Raw genomic sequence first — 19,034 nt, 5'->3', positions numbered from 1 at the left:
CTGCCTTCTACTTGACTTCAGACTAACATGGCTAACTATGTCTCTCCATTCATCTATATATAACCGGATAAACAGTTTAGCTATTAGGTAGAGACACTGGTGCTCCTAAAATAATAGACTAGCTATAACCCTGGTTTTAGTGATGCTGGTGATTTCCTACCCGTAGAAAGCTGTTACCATCAGACTTTATTAGCATGCCAATGTCACAGCAAAGTCACCAAAAGGATCTCATACCTCTGGTACAGCCATGACCTATAACAAATATTATAAAAGTCACCGCATAGTGTAAGGCACTGAATACCACCTTTACTAACATGCATACCTACTTTAAACATTCATTATTATAACCCAAGGACCATTTAAATGTGTGTATCATCTTAGAAGTCTTACAGCATGTAGCTCTTTCTTACAGCGTGTAGATTTTTATATTCTTTAAAAATATTAAATATATATTAATCTCCATCACTGCAGTCCCAAGAAATTAAACAGCAAAACAGCCCTGCTTTTTAGCAACCTAATGCAGGGGACAGTAGCCTACAGCCCATGGGCTGGATCTGGCCTGCTGGAACCTTTGGATGTGACCCATGGATGAGGGGCTTTGGCTGTGAGCGTGCTGCCGCAGGGACAAACAGCAGCTATAGCATGGTCCTAACACCTGGTTGCCTGCTTTTGACTTGGGGTGGGTCATTCTGGCCTGCAGCTGGAAAACTGCTTACCCCTGTGTGAATGCACAGTCTCGTATTCCCTCTGCTGACAGTACTTTGTAGTTGCTATTCTCAAAGCTGTGCAATGCAGACGATAGCAGAAACCATGACAGCCAAGGAAAAATGCCATTCCCTAACAGGAGTGGTCCTAAGACTCCAAGTACAAAAAATGCTAGGAGAAACTATTTATGTTCAAGCTTTTAAGACACAAAAAATTATTCAAAGCAAATGCAACAAAAGTGCATTTATTAGCAAGGAGGCGGGGAACCAGGCAGACATAAATAGCATTCCCTTGTGTTTGATACCTGACGACTAGCCGGTGGGTCTCATACTCACCTCGTGAAATACCCCGCATTTATTGCATCCTCTTGTTTGCGCAGAGTAACCCAGCACTGAAATGGTCACTCAAGGTGAAGAGTTCCTTCTCACCATGAAATGGCCCCTTTTGCAGAGCATGCATTTGACCTGCCACTGCTCCACCCACACAAACCATCTTTTCAAACCTTATCTAAACCAAAAAAATCTATGAAAACAGAAAGCAGAGAATCATTCTCTCTCTCCTTTCACTCTGCCTCTCCCTTGGGTTTTGTCAGGCTCTGAACTATGGGAGGCCTTCTACGAGAAGCCTTGTGAACGCAGGATTTAAGGCCAGATTGACAGTCTTAACTCAGAATTTAAATACTTTTTTGTGTGGGTTTACGAGTTTTCTGGCTCCTCATTACTGAGATGATGACCTTAACATGAGGCCACCGGAAAGCCAGAAAAACATGAGCAGCAATTCAATTTTCTTTCCTCTGCCACCTGAAGTAAATCATTCTTTTGAAGAGCTGAAAGAAGTGGAAGGGTCATTACCTTCCTTTAGGGTGCTCCAAAGTGCAGGAGCAGGCAATGCTCCCTGAGGATAATGTAAAACTCAGTATGAAGAACCAGGGCATACCAATTTGTTTTTCAATCAATTTTATTTCAGTTCAAAGCTGAAGTGCAGACAGATAACAGAGGAAAACAAGCAACACTTTGACTATATTCAGTCCTGCTCAATCTGTAAAGAAGGCAGAATATAGCCACTGCACGGCTTGTTTTCCTGGGCTATCTGTCTGCACTGACACTCCGAACGGAAATAAAATAGATTAAAAAATGAATTGGTATGCCCCAAGTCATCACAGTGCGTTTTCCATTATCCTCTGAAGCAAGGGTTGTTACCTATCCCACTCGGAACGAGGCAGCCCCAATCAGAGAACAAAATTACCTTGTCACCCCAAAACAGCCAATAAAGGCAAAGTTTGCTCCACATTTCTGTTCCTGGTGTGCCTCGCTGGGCCAAGGATGCCAAATGCAATACTGAAATTCTATAGGTTTCGGTGACATCTGTAATAAGCACAGGATGCAAGTCAGAGACCTGAGCTTGTTTGTCGTGTGAGCTTACATCGGGCACTGATTCCACGCTCTAAATGTAGAAGTGTGTTTTCTATGCTGCTTCGAGCAGCTTCATTGAGCCAATCTAGTCTCAGTAAAGCACAGCAGAAAATAGTCCTCCTATGAGACTAAGACCAGGCAGAGCATGAAATGATCTGTAATGAGCCCTAATCTTCATATCAAAAGGCTCTTGCAGTTTTTAAGGGAAAGGCTTTCAAAAGGACACTGTTCAAGAAGGGTCAGCCCAAAATGGGGACTATTTTCCTGGGTTCCGGTGCGTCTGAAATGCCCTTTTTCCCCCAGGCTTAGGTGCTTGACTCAGGGCTCTAGCCCAGCACCTCCACTCAGAATCCACTCCAGATTGGCATCCACTCGTGAAAGGACAGAGCAGGGGCTGGCTGGCCTTTTGTTTTAAAATGGACCTTGAGGAAGTGGTGGAAGTACCACAGTGCCCATCCTAACCGCTAGTGATTAGTGCACTCACCCAGGAACTGGTGGAGCTACAGACTGTCCTCACCCCCAGTGAATACCAAAACCAGCAGACTATGGCTGCTCTGACTGGGGAAACTCTCCAGTCCCCCAGCTGAGGCTCTGCCACCGTGCAGCAAAGAATGCAAGAATTAATACCCCGGAAAGAACGAAAGCGTGATCCCAAGAACCAGGGGTGTAGGTTGTAGCTGTGTTGGTCTAAGGACACAGGCAGACAAGGTTCTTTGGGTGAATCCAATCTCTTTCATTAGACCAACTCAAACAGTTTCATAGCTGCTAGGGGCTGGAAGGGACCTTACAGATCATCGGGTCCAGCCCCCTGCACGTGGGCAGGAAAGACAGCTGGGATCAGACGACCCCAGCAAGATGGGCATCAAGACGCTTTCTGAAGATCATGCAGGGTGGGTGACCGCACCACCTCTGTGGGGAGCCTGTTCCAAACCCCCGGCAGTTGGAGGAATTCTTCTTAGCCAGCTTTCGGTATAAATACCCTTCATCAGGTTGAGGAAGCACCTGCAGCTGGTGTGCGCTTTTCCTGGATCAAGAACCATGACTTTGCAGCTTTGGGGCCAAGGCACTCCGCTGGGTGCTCAAGGAGACGCAGGCTTTTTTGTTCCTGCTCCAAGAGCAATTTCTGAATTTTATTTAAGGACCATGTAACTTAATTTTCTTCCCAGAATAGCCATCACCTTGTGGTTATAGCACTCTTTTGTGGGGAGAGCTGTGGGTTTGAATCCCCCCCAGACTAAGGAATATAACCCATGTCTCCCATATCAGAGGAATGCTCTCTAAGCTTTAGGTACGCAGGCGACTTGCACGACTGCCTCTTCCCATAGCTGTGTAGTAGAGAAGTGGTCACAACTACAACTTGTGTCAGTGTGTTACACGTGCTCTGTGAACACCTACCTGACAGAGCCCCCCCACAGGGCTTTGGGCAAAGGACACATGGCATCAGTCAGGCTTAGGCAGAGAGCAGGCACTTGGCTGCCGAGACGGGGGCATTATGAGCACAGAACCACAGAATGAAGGACCTGGAGGGACCTATAAGATCACCACGTCGGGATCCCTGCCAGGGGCAGGGGGGAACTGGGCTCCGACGAGCTCAGCGAGCTATTTGTCCGGTCTCCTCTTACAGACCGCCAGAGACAGCGACTCGACTGCACCACCGCCGCTGGACGCGCGTTCCAGGTTCTAGCGACCCGGACAGCAGCGAAGTTTTTCCTTACGTCCAGCCGAAACTGTTCCTCGATTAGCTCGTGTCCGTTTGTCCGCGTCTTCCCGAGGGGTGGGGGCGCTTTTCTGAAAAGTTGTTCACCTAGGTCCTGAGGTCGTCCCTTGGCATATTTATACCGCAAAAGCAGATGACTAGGCACCTTCCTAATGACTCTAGCCCCCCTCTACGTGTTATGTACATTATACGATGACTCGGTCAACCGTGCAATTGACCTAGACCAGCTACACACGCAAAACAGCCATGGGTGACAGCTAGAACACGCATTAACGACTTGATAGCCGGTTTGTATCCAGCTGTAATTTGCACGCGGCGCGCACCCGGGAGCCCCGCGGGAGCTCCCAGGCAGGGCAGGGCGCGGCAGGCGACGCGACCGCACGGATCCTATCGTGTGTGAACGTCCGGACGGACCCCGGCTCCCGACGCAGGGCGATTTCCTCTGGATTGCAGCGCCGGGCTCGGGGGCGTCAGCTGCACGTCCCGTATGAGTCCCTCGCGGCCCCGGGCGGGCGGGCGGGCGCACGCTCCCGCGAGGTCTCCGCCGCACCCACGCCGCGCGGGGGCACTCGCGCTCGTCGGCGTCCCGCTCGGGAGCTGTTGCGGGAGGCTTCCAGGCACCCGCGTGCCACGGGACACGCTGTGGTGCACGGACGCGCACGACCGTATGTTTTACAGCCCGCGGGACGGCCGCAAGGTGTATTTTGACGAGCGCCCGCTCGTCTGTCCCCCGGGAGACTCTCAGCATCTCCTGTGCAGCTTCCCTCGGGCATGTTCAACCAGCCACCGGGGAGCCCGTGCCCGCACCCCGCATGAGCCCGAGCCCGCCGCGCTCCCCCGCCTGCGGCCTGGCCGTCGCCATGGTTACCTTTATTGGGCGCGCCGTGGCGGACACGGGGCCTGGCCGGGCGCCCACGGCGGGAACAATAAAGCTTCAACAACGACGCTGGGGCCTGGCCTGGGCGCCGCCATCTTGAGGTGAGCGGGGGTCTCCCGCGTCACGTGGGGAGGGAGGGCGGCGCAGGAGTGGCTGCGCGAGGTCATGTGATCGCTGCTTCAGGGGAGGGGACGCTTCCTGTCACGTGGGAACTACGCACCCCCCCAGCTCCATAGCAACTGGTGCCCTATAGCGACTGATATCTCTTTGCCCCATAGCAACTGATGCCTCCATAGCAACTGATGTCTCTTTGCCGCCAATACCAACTGTTTCTTTGCCCCGACAGCAACTGATGCCCCCATAGCAACTGATGCCCGCTCTGTCCCCATAGCAACTGATGTCCCTTTGCCCCATGGCAACTGCTGCCCCCCTAGGATCTGCTGCCCCCGTGCCTCCCGGGAGGCCGTGGCCGAGCGCTGGGCTGCCCCCAGGCCTGGGGCAGCGGGGCCAGGCCGCGAGGGCCCCTGTGTGCAACGGCGCGTCCCCGTGTTGGTTGCACACCGCCGGCCTGCCGGTGCGCGCGGTGCCCCTGCTCTTGTCTGGTGGGAGCGAGTCCATAACGAAGCCCCGCTCCCGTCCCCTCCAGCATCTCTGCTACCCCGCCCGTCTCTCCTCTCCACGCCGCTCCGCATCCTGCCTGCCCCGCTGCACCTGCTCCAGCTGTTCGACATGGGGGTCGGACTCGATGATCTATTGAGGTCCCTTCCGGCCCTAACATCTATGAATCTATGAATGTATGACATCGCCGTGGCGGCACGGACACGCCATGGGCTGGCGGGGAGCTCCAGCGCTCACATCGAGTCCAACCGCCTGCAAACCACCCCCGACAGCCATCACCGAAACGCTGCATGCAACAACCATCAACCCGAGCCCCCGCCCCGCCGCGCGTCTGGCACGGGACCCACCGCGGGCGCGTACACGGTCAGGCCCCGCCTGTGCATCATTTAAAGCATTAAATGATGATTAAAAAGCAGAAAACATTTACCCCCGGCAATACAAAAAACAACGTCATGCTACGTGGAGAAAGGAAGATGGGGTTATGAGAATGGGCTTTTTTTTATGAGCCCCCCCAAAATGTTGGGTCTTGTTTCAGAGAAAAAGACCAACAGTGCAAGCCTGAGCGTATATCTATTTTAGTTTTCATCCTGAGCAATAAAGCCGGGTATAAAAGGCAGAAAACGGAGAACGGGCTCCTATCACTTTGCTACGCGCGGCGGTCCTCCTTCGCAGAGGATTGCACTGATTCCTGCCCTGACTTCTAACTTGCATGAACTAGACACGGGTGTCTCAGAAAGACATCCAGCCTCTCCTCATCTAGAGACATCAAAGGATGGAGAACCGCCGCTTCTCAGCGCAGATCAGGTGCTGGCAACCCTTTTTTGCCACCGTGGGCCACTGCTTGCAAGCCGACCCCTGCCACGGGCTGCGTTCGGACAAGGTGCTGCCTCTCACCCAGAAGAGTAGCACTTTGCGGACATTTTTGCGAGCAATTAATGTTCTGCTCACAAACGCTTATGCATCTCTGATTGTCTTAGTCTATAGGGTCATCTCTACCCTGTCTGCCACCTGACTTCAGGCTAACGGGGCTAACTACCTGTCTCTGTATTTAATGAGAAAGGCATACCCATAAGGAGGAAGTGTTTTGTTCTCAAACAGGTAGAGACAGGATCGCCTACGTCCTTTCTTAAGCCACTCTTGCAAGTCCTGCGTGCTGTCACGTGAGCTGGGTGCTTGCAGGACCCAAGATCCCAGCGACTCCCCTGCTCTACTCTGCAAATGTTGAGGCCACGGAGCGAAGCAGCGTCAGGTTCGCTATGGGGGGGTCATTGTGAACATTTGTGTGTTGACCACTAGATGCCACTGCTGTGTCGCTCAGCGTGGCCAAGTGGGTTGCGAAAGCTGGATTCGGAGCAGACGGACCAAGCAGGATCCTGCAGAGCAGCGGGCAACACGGTCCCCACTTGCAGAGACATGCCCCGAGGATGCATCTCTGTCAGCAGGGAAAGGCACCTCCAAAGGGTCCCCGGGCTGAGACTGGCCAGGACCGCACCGGGGTGATGAACTGGCACGTCTCGGTAGGAGGGGGAAGCCGGGCAGGTACCCTGGGGGGTGCGGGTCCCAAGCCTGCACAGGAAGAATTCCTTTGCTCGTGGTGAGCTCCATCCCCAGGTTGCCACATCTCCTGCTGTACGCTGGAGGGCAATGTTGGAGTTTGAAAAGACAGGGTATTACTCTGAACTGGGAACATGCTTTTCCATGCCATGCCATGCTGGCTATGCAGCCCTCTTTCTTGATGGGTGGAGAGGAGGGGCACTTCAGCCTTTTAAAGTTCATCATGTTTCCATTGTTAACCTCTCCATGTTCATCATGGTTTTATGACCCAAACATGAACATTCATTCCCAGGAAAATACCAGCTAGACAGCACATCTTTCACAATTGCTTTGATTCCCCTTTTTTTCAGCCAAAAAAAGCTGAAGAAGTATCCAGTCTCCATCTGGAAGCCCTGCCATTGGGATCAGTGGGGAGCTGAGGGAATGGGGAGGGTGGCCACCACGTGCCAGACGGGCACAACAGGGCATGAGGAGAGGGGTCATGCAGCTGCTCCTCACTTAACGCTGTAGTTATGTTCTTGAAAAATGCAATTTGAAGTGAAACGATGTTAAATGAATCCAATTACACCACACTAGCATGCAGCACCCAAACAATGTTATAACCGAGCATCGTGCAACTTTAAACGAGTATGTTCTCTAATAGATCAGCGACGTAATAACGAAACAACGTTAACCGGGACGATGTTAAGTGAGGAGTACCTGTACACTGACACAGACACACTTCACTGCTTAGAAACATTTAATGGCACAAGCCTGCACAAGCTGCAAGGAGTTTGCATGTAGGAGGCTGCACAAAGCCAGACAACTCTCAGGAACCCATCAGATTCACAGAGGAAGATGGACACTGCCCATGTAGGTGTCCAACTTAGTCAGGGCCGAAAAGGGCTACAAAAGTTGGCATTCTTTTGCCACGTGTGCATTTACATCCCTGGACAATTAAGCTGCCCCTAGCCCCACTTTGCTAGAAGCGTTGGCTCTGGCGATCCACCCAGGACCCCTCAAGCCAGCCTGCCTGTCTACAAGCACTGGGATCTCCCTTGTCTGCAGCCCAGCCACGCTCCAGGTCCCCTCCGGAGGGGTTTGCAGACAGGCTGCTCACTGCTGGCAAGGCAGAGTCCATGCTGGAGAGAGCCAAGCCGGGTCAGACCACGTTGCAAACCCCTATTCATTGATGGAGGCGTTCTTTCAGAGTCTCCGTCCTTCCCCCTTAAGCATGACAGCCTGGGGGGAGAGCTGTGGCAGCAGGTCAGTTCTGAGGGGGGCCATGAACTTGCAGTTGAGTCTACCCAGAAGAAATGGAGGGACCTTGTTTTGATGTAAAATAACTTTTCTGCCTTGCTGCAGGGGGCTGGACATGTAGCAATGGCTTGAAACTACAGCAAAATAGGTTAAGATTGAATATTAGGAAAACTTCACTGTTAGGCAGTAAAGCAGACTGCCTCAGCGGGAGGTCCTGAAGAAGAGGTTGGATAAGTATTGGTCAAAGATGATTTTTGAGTAGATCATGCCTGGGGTGTGAAAAGCAACAGTTGGAAGCCCAGGAGACCCACACACATCCCAGAGACCTCTCAGGGCACCATGAGAAGAGCTCTGCAACCCGGAGCAGGTGGAGGGGACCAGTTGGAGCTCCAAACCAGCCTGGTTACCAAAGAAGATGACAGGAGCTGGAGTAGATTTATGCAGGAGTTTGGCTGATGACAAGCTCTGTAGTCAAGGTGTGTGATGTGCGAGGCTGTGTCGATGGTCCCCAGGTTGCCGTGCAGAGCGGAGTGTGTCTGCTTACTCTTCCTCGGCATGCTTTCTCCGACAGTCAGAATGCCACCAGCCACATCCTTGATTCCCAAAGTGATTTAAATGTAAATACCTTTGTGCCCCAATGCCAGATTCCCATAGGTATTTGTATCCAGCAAGGTATGGGAAGGATTGTCAGGTGACTGTGTGCCTCATCTAGCTCAGCATGTTGGTTCCCATCCTTGCCATCACAAACAGGGAACACAATATGCCTTAATCATTTTGATGAGCAATGACTTCTAGTCGACATTCGTTTCAGTGGTTTGGGGTCAGTACGGATCACCAGTGTATATGATGATTTTCTCACCACTACTAGCCTGCTGATTACTCTGTGTTACTTCCAATGAGTGTAACCTTGCCTCTTCTTTGCAAGCTTCCCAGCTCCTTTTTCAGCAGCTCTCCCAGGGCTAATGAACCCCTCACTTCTGATACTCTCATTGGCTGCCTACGGTGGCTGCTTCTAACTTCTGTTTGCAATCAGAGAAAAATAAAAAAGACCTCACGAGATTATCTAACTTAACCCCCCGCTCCAGGCTGGACTGTCTAAACCAGCCCAGACTAGTACTTGGTTCATCTTCACTTACAAACTTTCAGTGACTCTACAGCCTTTCTGGGTGATCTGTCCCAGTGCTTATCCACCCTTGGAGTTAATAGCCAACTTAAATCTCTCATTTCAATTTAAGCACATTCATTTTGGTCTTGTCCTTTTGGTGTCCAGCTCTCTGAAACATGTATGACAGTCTATTAGAAGGCTGAAGGCCATGGTGACTTCTCCCTCATCTCAATCAACTGATCAGTGATTAATAGCATCATTACATATGGCAGCAAAAGGGTTGGCAGCCTGGTTTTGTAGTACACATGCGTTGAAAACGCTGAGCTCTGTTTAAGTCAGACACCGTCCTCTTGACCGGAAGGATGCATATTGAACCATGAAGTCATTCTGTTTCTCATTCCCCCTTGCACCCATACCCATAGGCTGGTTGTTTTTCTTTCTACTTTTTGTGATGCTTTCCACTGAGCACACTGGATCATACCTGTATTTTCAGATTGTCTCTGTCCTGCCTCTTGAGTTCCTTTCACTGAAGCTTATATACTAATGGCTCCTTGCAATTTGGATTTCATTTCTCCAGGATTAGGAGAACTTCTCTAGGCAGGCTCTTCCCTAGGCTGGAATCGCATGTTCTACCAAAAGTCCCATCTCTAGGGGATCTGTACTGTCTCCAAAGTTACATGTGGATGCCACAATTCTCAGCTTTGAGCTGTTTCTATTCCCTTTTCTGCTTCTTAGTTTCCAGTAAGAAAACAGCATCTTTCTGCAGTTATCCCAGCACTCATCCAACATCATTATCAAAGGTACCAGTATCGCAGGTATTATCCCTACCTAGCATGGGAGTCTCCCTCACTTCTCATCCTTTTTCTGAGTCAGATAATAAAACTTGATAATTTGTCATCTTTATGTCCTGCAAGAAGCTATGTATACAGATTCAAATATCACCCTTGCTTTTTGTTTGGGAATCCAGCAGTCCAGGGGGTCTGAATGCCTCCACATCACCGGGGGGTTGTTGATTGTAGCCGTGTTGGTCTATGGACATAGGCAGACTAGGATCTTTGGGTAGATGTGATATCTTTTATTAGACTGACTAAATAGTTGAAAGCAATGTTCTTTGCAAGCTCTCGGGTACCAACGCCCTTCTTCAGGCACACGGAGAGTCTGCTGGTGAATGGTGTACTCTCCTGGTAGAATATATTGGCTCCTGTTCTACCCAGGAGAGCACACAATTAACCACCAGACTCTCCCTATGCCTCAGAAAGGGTGTTTGTGCCCAAAACCTCGCAAAGAACAAATTTTCCAAGTATTTAGTTGGTCTAATGAAAGATATCACATTGACCCAAAGAACCTTGTCCACACCGCCTGATTTCTCTGCTTCCAAGTGCTGAGTTGTTTTCCTAACAATTGCACTCTCTTCTTTGCTGCAAGTCTCATTAGACTGAGTGCTGCCGACGTGCTCAGTATCCTGTATGCTTGGTAATAACTCGAGAGAGCTCCATGGTTGTAAAAATAAACTGTCTCTCTATTAAGAGAGCTATTAACAGAAGTGCTGCAGTATTCCAGCCATGTGCAACCAGACTTGGTGTCCCTTCCACAGTCTCTCCCTTTGCAGACTGTACTCATCTCTACAGGGTCCATGCAGGTTGCTTTTCAAATCACCCTTTCCTAAAGGGCTGCCAAATCATTTAGTCCTCAGTATGCAGGCTGTATTTTGTGGTTGTAACTCAAACTGAACAGGTGAGAGGAAGCAAGATTTGTAATTTTCTCTGTGAGAGGTGGCAAACAAATTCCCTGTTACTCATTAGCTCATGTTGCTTGCTGCTCACGCTTCGGCGATTCAAAACAGTTTTCTCAGATCCCAAGAGATGCATGAGTCGGAGCCCAAACAATGATCTGTGCGTTCTTCCCTGTCACCATTCATAGTCTATTTAAAATGTTTCAGTAATCCACGCAAGCAGAAGCAACAACATGACTTTGGGGACCATGATCACATCGATAGCTGGGGATAGTCAAGGCTGGCATTTGTCTTCACAGGGCCTGTGAAAGCCTTTTCTCCATCACTGCAGAGAGCAGGACACAAACCAGTGGCTTGAAATTGCAGCAAAGTTTGGACTGGACATCAGGAAAAACTCCCTCACTGTCAGAGCAGCAAGGCAGTGCAATAGGACTCTTTGGCCCAATGAATTTTTAAGTATTAAATGGAACAGCTTCAACAGGAGAGAGAGTGAAATCCCACATCTTTTAGTATGCCCTATCACTTGGTGGTTAAGATATTAGCCTGGGAGGCAGAAGAGTTTGGTAAAATCCTTCCACAGAGAGAGGGGATCTAAAAAAAATGCATCTTCCACATTCTTGCAAAGTGCCTTGAACACTGGGCTCTTGGATACAGGCAGGAGAGAGGAGGGGAGCCCTGCTCTCTGGCAGATGCCTTATGCAAGAAAGGACAGATGCATCTTAAAATCTGATAGTTTAGGGCTGGGGCAGTCTTTTGGGATGTGGGAAAGCTGGGTTCAACTCCCCATCGAGAGAGAAAAGAACTGAATCTGGTTCTGCCCTGCCATGGGTTAGTGGTGCCCTTCCCCCTGGGCTTTTGAGTAAGAGAGGTGTGAAAGTACCATCTCTTCACTGTATTTTTCTGCCTAAATTATTCCATAAATTCAACCCAAATTTGCAAATCATTTTGGAATCAATTACAACCACGCTTATTTTCCAAAGACAGAAAAAAAAGAAATTAGGGGGGGAAAGAAGCAGCAGTTGCCAAGCCCTGCTTGTGATTGCCCCTACACCGCAGCAGTCTTTGCAGAGCCCTGCTCCCCACCCGTGCAAACCAGCTCTCCCCTGGGGGCAGCTAATCTGACTGACACTATTAATACCCAGCAACCAGGCTGGGGCTGCAGGAATTCGGCCTGACAGCCCAGTTCCCGTATAAATCACCAGGTCACGGAAGTCACAGCATTTATAAATATTGATATTGTCTTTGGGGAAATTCACCATTTCAGAGAGGAAGGTTTTTTTAAGCTGCATTAAATGGAGACGCTGGAGTTATTTTTGGCTCTGTCAACAGTATAGATCTGTGTGGATGCCCTGTGTGTGGGGATGAAGTGCGGGAGCCAGGGACCCGCTCCCTGCTACTGCTCCTCACTCCCCTAGTCTTTCAGCAGCAGCTCAGTGCTGCGGGATATTTACTCTGGGGTCTCTCTGGGCAGGAGTCAGGGACCTGGAAGGGGTCTGGCTGTCACAGGACCCCTTTGAAAGGCAAGCAAAGTGTTTCTGCCTCACTCACTCGGTTCACAGCGCTCTCCTCGCCTGCAAGGGAAAGAACGTTTCCTGGATGCACACGACTGCTGCTCCACGGTTGTAAAAGGCCTGCTGTAGAGGCGAGAAACAGTGGCATTACTCTGGGCCGTGTTGGTTGCTTTCTACCGAGACCTATTTTGCAATGTCCAGACCCTGGGAAAGCTGCCACCATCCCCGCCACGGCCTGTGCTCACCATTTGAATCTCCAGCGCTAACGAGGCTTCTGGCACTTGCACCCCCTGTTCCCGGAGATAACAGGAGAGTGTAGAGGAGGACTGGAAATCAGGGGAGCTGAAAGTAAACGGAGCGTTGCAAACTCCTGCCCAAGCTCCCAATAGACAGCAGTCCCTCTGACTGGGACAGGACCTCACATCCACTCTGCACATGTTGGAAGTTGCCCTTGAAGAGCCACAGGGCCCAATAACTGCTGTACTGAGCAGACATACCTGTGAAGAGCGCTATGCATTCACGTGTGCCAGCACACTGTGCTCTTTGCATCAATTATCTGCTTTCGCACACACACAGAGCTGTATCTTATTCAAACTCTCATCAGATGTATCATCTATCCTCCCCCCTCCCAGGGGCTGGGCTCCTAATGACTCCCCAGGTATTTAGTTATGTGATATGGACACCATCATGTCAGGGAAAAGCTATTTTGGCTCTAGGCTGTATAAGGAATTCCTAGCAAGCTTTCCAGAAACCCAGCTAAGAGCTCAGGACTCTGGTGCAGTAGGTCTGTGAAGGGGCCTTGCCATCTGGTCCCCTAGTACAGGGGAGACTGATGGGCTTGTAGGAAATGGCAGTCTCCTTTTGGGAGAGTGCAGGATTGTGGCAGGCCCTTGGGAAGCGGCAGGGCTCTAGGCAGGACCTGTGGGAGGGCAGGGCTCTGGACCCCAGGGGAGACTACAGTGCTGGAGGGGAGGAAGGACGCTGGGCAGGTGCCTGGGGAGAGAAGAGGGAGAGCAAAGGTCTGTCTGGCCTGTGGGAGGGAGCACGTTGTGAACTTCAGGACAGTCCAGAGCTCCAGCCATGCCCCAGGGAGCATGCCGAGTAATTGCATTTTTGTGGGGTCTGGTGAAGATTTTGAAACAAAAAACGGCACAATAAAATGTGAGTGAGCAGACGCCAGGGCGGGTGCAGGGAGCACTAATGAGAACAAGCTTTCCCGAAAGCCTCACCATCTAATTCAAACCAGCTAGATAAGAGTGAGCATCGTCTCCCCTCCCAAAGCAATGTGTTTGCTGTTGGCCACTGCGCACCGGGGAGTGCTCGCAGAGAAATCCACAGCCGCCCAGATACAAAGGCAGCAACGTGGCTGCGGCTGTCTCTGCTGCAGCACCGAAAGAGAGGTCTGCTGAAGCTCCAACCCCGGGAGCTGACAGTCGAAGACACCAGTCCTGCTCCCATCAAGCTGGGTGGGAGCCTTGCTACAGACCCCAGCGAGGGGAGCAGGCCCCGAGCCCCTGATTTGCAGGGTGCTGCGAGTTCCTGCAAAAGAGACCACAAGGTGCCACTCAGTATTCATAGATTCACAGATGCTAGGGTCGGAAGGGACCTCAATAGATCATCGAGTCCGACCCCCTGCATAGGCAGGAAAGAGTGCTGGGTCTAGATGACCCCAGCTAGATACTCATCTAACCTCCTCTTGAAGACCCCCAGGGTAGGGGAGAGCACCACCTCCCTTGGGAGCCCGTTCCAGACCTTGGCCACTCGAACTGTGAAGAAGTTCTTCCTAATGTCCAGTCTAAATCTGTTCTCTGCTAGCTTGTGGCCATTGTTTCTTGTATTAGCACTGTTAAGTGTGCAAACATCGGCATGGGGTTTACAAGGATTTCAGATCCAGAGTGCCCAAAACAGTCTGACCCGCCGGGGTCTTCCAGTTCTTGGCAACAGAAGAATTTCTCTAGTATTCTTCCATAGTTAACAAATGAGTGAAGGCTGCAAGCTGGCATTTTCCCAGGGGTGCTCCCAGTTTAATAAGGCATGCCTTGAGTCTAAAATGGCTGAGAACCACTGCTCGAAGCCCACCACGGAGGGGAAGTGGATGCATGATGTAAGATATCACTGGCTGGAGAGCCTGGACCCTCTTGGACCGATGATTCTTCAGAAGCACCAAGCAGAGGTGACAGCTTTCACCCCTTTGTGGTCATGGGGCCATATTAGAACCACAGAAAGATGCAGCGTTTGAAGCTCAACAGAGCCCCACAGCAGTTTAAACTGTTATGCAGGCCAGGGCCGACCTTGGCACTGTGAAGATGGATGGAGAACAGCCAGAGACAGCATCAAGTGACTTCACCTGGGTGCAGGGCAATTCAGAGTACTGCTTAGCTTAGGCAGGCAGAGCCATCAGGTGCTGCAACTCAGGCCAATTAGTGAATGAGATTGAGAGATTCTTCCCACCACGCCCCGAGACTACAAATTCAGGTCTCTCTCTTTCTACCGCTTGCTGCTGCTGTTTCTGTGCACTTCCCAGTTCTCGCTGCAAGTGAGACCCCTGATTCCTACCAGTGGAAGCAGGCTAATAGCCTTCTCTCATGCCATAAAGAAGGTAGCCGAAAGTTTGCATGGGGTCATTTCAGGCAGAGCTGGACATAAAAACCTGGACTGTCCAAGGGTAGGTCCAAATCTCATGCATTCAGTGACACTGCTTTTCCAAACCAGTGTGCTAAAGGTGTGCTGCAGACAATGCTCTGTGTTTCTGAGCACAGACCTTCCAGCAATGACAGTCCTTTAATACCCAGACCATGCTCTTCTATCTCTGGGATCCAAGGGATCTCTCTTAGGTCAGTATACGCTCTGGGAACTGATGCCTCAAGGCATGGGTAGTGACTACAGAGCCTTTCACCTGCAAGGCACCGGTTCAAACACAGCACAGCTCAGTCAGGACTGAAGGCTGTTTCCATGTCATGGCTCCTGGATGGCCTCCCTTCAGCCTGCACCCCTTCCTTGGTCATCCCTTGCTCCCTGTCCCTTTCCCCTCCACTCCTTGCTGACCCCTGTAAGGGGACAGAAGTTGCCTCAGCTCCGCTCCCGCAGTGCCCAACCCCTGGACATGGTCAGGGGGACCTCCTTGCCTGGCCTATGCCACGAAGCTGGTCTTATCTCCTTGTCGTACCAGAGATGCCACAGCCGGGGAAATGCATGGGGCGCATGCCAAGTGCAGGCTTGCCGCGCTCATCCCGCACCTGCCGGGGCCTCCTGACGAAGTGGTGTCACTGCGGTGGGCTGCAAGGCCACGGCAGAGGGGTGAGAGGCAGCCTTTGCCAGTTCACGTGGGTGGCAGCTGCATAGAGGGGGCTCTGTTCTGCACAAGCTGCAGCCTAACCACTACCCCATCTGTCATTTCTCAGACGCTTCCCTGACACTTAATAAAGCTGTTCCTGGCCTGCTGCAGGCCTGCGAGGCCCTGGCTGCTTCTGGGAGAGGATCCATGCAGATGGGGGGTTTAAGATTAGGAAAGCAGAGTAATGAGGGGCGATGGAAACAGCCTCCAAATGAGTCAGATGCATGAGTCAGCGGGTCCCAAAGCACACAGACCGCAGGGCCTAGCCTCAGCAGAGCCGCGTGTGTGGGAAAAGGTCAGGGCCTCGCTCGCTGCTTACCGATCTGCAAGGAGATAGCTGAGCCAAGCGGCAGGTCTGCTGCTGGCTGGCCCAGGGCACGGGGGTGCTCAGGTAGGACGTGGAAGAGAGAGCGAGCTCTCTGCCCTCTGCACCCAGCTCCAGGGGGGCTGGATCCAGCAGATGTGCTCAGACAACCCCTGAAACTCCCTTGCAGCGTTGGGTTCAGCGCTGTTGGCCCCTTACCATTGTGACATGACAGCCTCACTGTGCTGGTGCATCCTTCTCTGAATGGCTTTAGGATCGGGGCATGCACTCAGGGAGGGGGACGCCCAGAGCCCAGACCCTCTTCAGTCTGGGGGGATTCAACCCCATGTCTCCCACTGCAAGGAAAACTGCAAAAAAGGGCTTATAGCACACTTGGATTTATTAACAGGGTTATCATATGCAAGTCACAGGAAGTCATTCTTCTACCTTATGTAGCATTGCCGAGGCCTTACCTGGACCACTCCATCCAGTTTTGGCCACTTCACTTTGGAGGGACAAATGGGAGGGAGTCTACAGGAAAGATTAGAGGTCTAGAAATCATGACTTACAAGGAAAGGTTGGGAGAATTGGGAATGTTTAGTCTAGAGAAGTAGAAGAGGGACTTGATAAAGTCGACGGATGCACAAAAGGGTTGTTATCAAGAGGATGGATTCCCCGTGCCCTTGGGGGATAGGGCAAGAAGTAATAGGCTTAAAATTGCAAAAGGGGAGATTTAAGTTAGGTATTGAAAGAGCTCTCTGCCTAGGAGGGTGGTTAAACACTGGAACAGATTATTAGAGCCGTGTGGAGTCTCTGTCACTGTGAAGTATTTAAATGCAGGTTAGATAAACATTTGTCTAGGATGGTTTAGACAAGGATGATCCTGCTTTGAGCTGGGAGTGGGGCCAGATGACCTCCTGCAGATGCTTCCAGCTTTATTTTTCTAAAAACGTTTAGATGCCAAGTTCAGCTAGGTGTCTCCAATTTGGCTGAAGCTGGGCTACTTTACACTCTCAGAAATTACCTAGATCAGCGGTCTCGGTGCCTCATTCTCACCAACTGCTCTGGCAAGTGCCCTCGCCACCAGGCTGAGAGTGGGGCTGGGTGTAGAAGCTAATGTGTGACAGAAGATGCTCATTTGGAGCCCTCTTATTCAGTGCAGGTTATATCCCTTTTATTCGGTGCAGACTATATTCCTCTTATTTGGTGCAGACTGTATCCCTCTTATTCACTGCAGACTGTATCCCTCTTACTTGGTGCAGACTATATCCCTCTTATTTCCTTACCAGTGGACTTAGGCATCAAAACTCATGTCTATCCCGCCCTCTTCAAGTCCCTGAACATCCACATTGCATCTGCTTTTGGAATACACTCTATCTGGTCCTCAACTGAGACACAAGCAAGCAGCGAGGAGGAGGCCCCCCCCACACACATACCCTATTTGTATTCACAGTTTTGCAGGGACTCGAGCAGAGAGATTGGCATGAGGTGCCTAAATCCCCTGATGGGCCTAACAGGTGGAACAGAATCTGTCCCTTCAGCTTCATATCAAAATGCAGACAGAGATGTCATTGAGGAGTGTAGACAGTGCGTTAACCTTTCTCCCTACCACAGAGTTGGCACAACCAGAAAAGTGATCACACACAGCAGCTCTTATGTCCTCAGGGGTCTGCTCCTTCCGCGCAGTGCCTGGGGATGAACACTGTCAAATACATCCATGTGCTGGAGCAAGTATTTCTTTTCTATCGCTGTAAGGAAGGAGTGCAAAGGCAGAAGAAAGGCTGTGGCTATTTAAATTCAGTGTCCAGTCTTATGGGTCTGCTAGAGCATTCTCTGTGAAGCTGGGCTTCCTGCATCTGCAAAGCAAACACACTTCCCACCAGGTGGATGAGCTGAAAGGTGACAGGAGGAAGAATGCAGTCCAGCTAATTCTTCCACCAAAAAGCAGTAGATAGGCTTTAGATCAGGGGTTGGCAACCTGCAGCCCGTGGGTCAGATCCAGTCTGCAAAGACTTTGGGTCTTGTCTCCAGAGCTGCAGGTTTGGGAGCATTTGGAAGCAGGCAGGGGGTTAGGCAGTCAGGCTTCGCGCGAGGGGGATCCCTCCCTCTGAAGTGCTGCAGTCCACGGTCACCAAACATGGAGCTTTTGAAGAACTCGGACAGGCAAAATGGAGCCAAAGAAAGCAGCTCGGCTAATGACCCCAAAAATGAAATGTGCAGTGTTCATTAACGATTTTTTCCTGAGCACGGTAAGTTTATGCAACATCCGGCAAACATATAAGTCATGTTCACTGTCACACAGACCTTACAGAGGCAAAGATATAATTTGCCCTGTTATTTTAGTAACCAGGCAGACCACATGTTGACATGCTGTAGCTCAGTCCTTTGACCTGACTTATATCTCAACATTTGGGGTGACTTTCACTAAAATATTCTTTTGCCCATCTCTACTTCTGTGCAGGGACCATTTGGCACCTCTGGGTACCTCTAAATGTGGTGTGAAACAAAACAGACACTTTAATCCAAAACCCCGTGGTCCACATCTCTTCCAGGTTCATACAAATGGGCATTTGTGCCAGGTTTGCATGTGTGACTTCTAATCCTCGAGGGAGGCTACTGATTTCACACTGGGTGTCTCTGCTATTCCCCAGGCAGAGGTTAAAGCCACAGAGCCTTTTCTATGCTCCTGAAAATACTCATAGTTTCATTGAGTGTGAAGCACCTGTGCCCTCAGTTACTAGTAGAGGCTGCTGCAACAACTGGAAACTTATCTAGCCTTATTTTGTCTGCCGTCATTCTTCATTGGATATTATTTTTGCCTTTTTCTGCCATTTTGAAAATCTGCCAGAGTCTTTTCTCCATGAATAGTCAACCAGCCTTGCCTGAAAGACCTCTAAACACTCCCTTGAATAAACTAAATAGATCA

At 50.7% G+C, this 19,034-nt stretch overlaps 1 protein-coding gene across 3 annotated transcripts in view; it reads right to left on the bottom strand.

Moving 5' to 3' along the window:
• Positions 1-4,865, bottom strand: part of ZBTB40 (zinc finger and BTB domain containing 40) — a 36,687-nt gene extending 31,822 nt beyond the window's left edge. Inside the window, exon 1 of one of the 3 annotated variants that reach the window (XM_019495290.2) lies at positions 4,703-4,865. The gene's annotated coding sequence lies outside the window, so the exon portion shown is untranslated. The other 2 variants (XM_059716918.1, XM_006278384.4) reach the window with 2 other exon arrangements.
• Between the last annotated feature and the right edge of the window lie 14,169 nt (positions 4,866-19,034).

This window comes from Alligator mississippiensis, chromosome 13, assembly GCF_030867095.1.
Source record: "Alligator mississippiensis isolate rAllMis1 chromosome 13, rAllMis1, whole genome shotgun sequence".
In the NCBI taxonomy this organism is placed as follows: Eukaryota; Metazoa; Chordata; order Crocodylia; family Alligatoridae; genus Alligator; species Alligator mississippiensis.
Note: the sequence above shows the minus strand (reverse complement) of the source record. Positions and strands in the feature narration are given on the sequence as shown.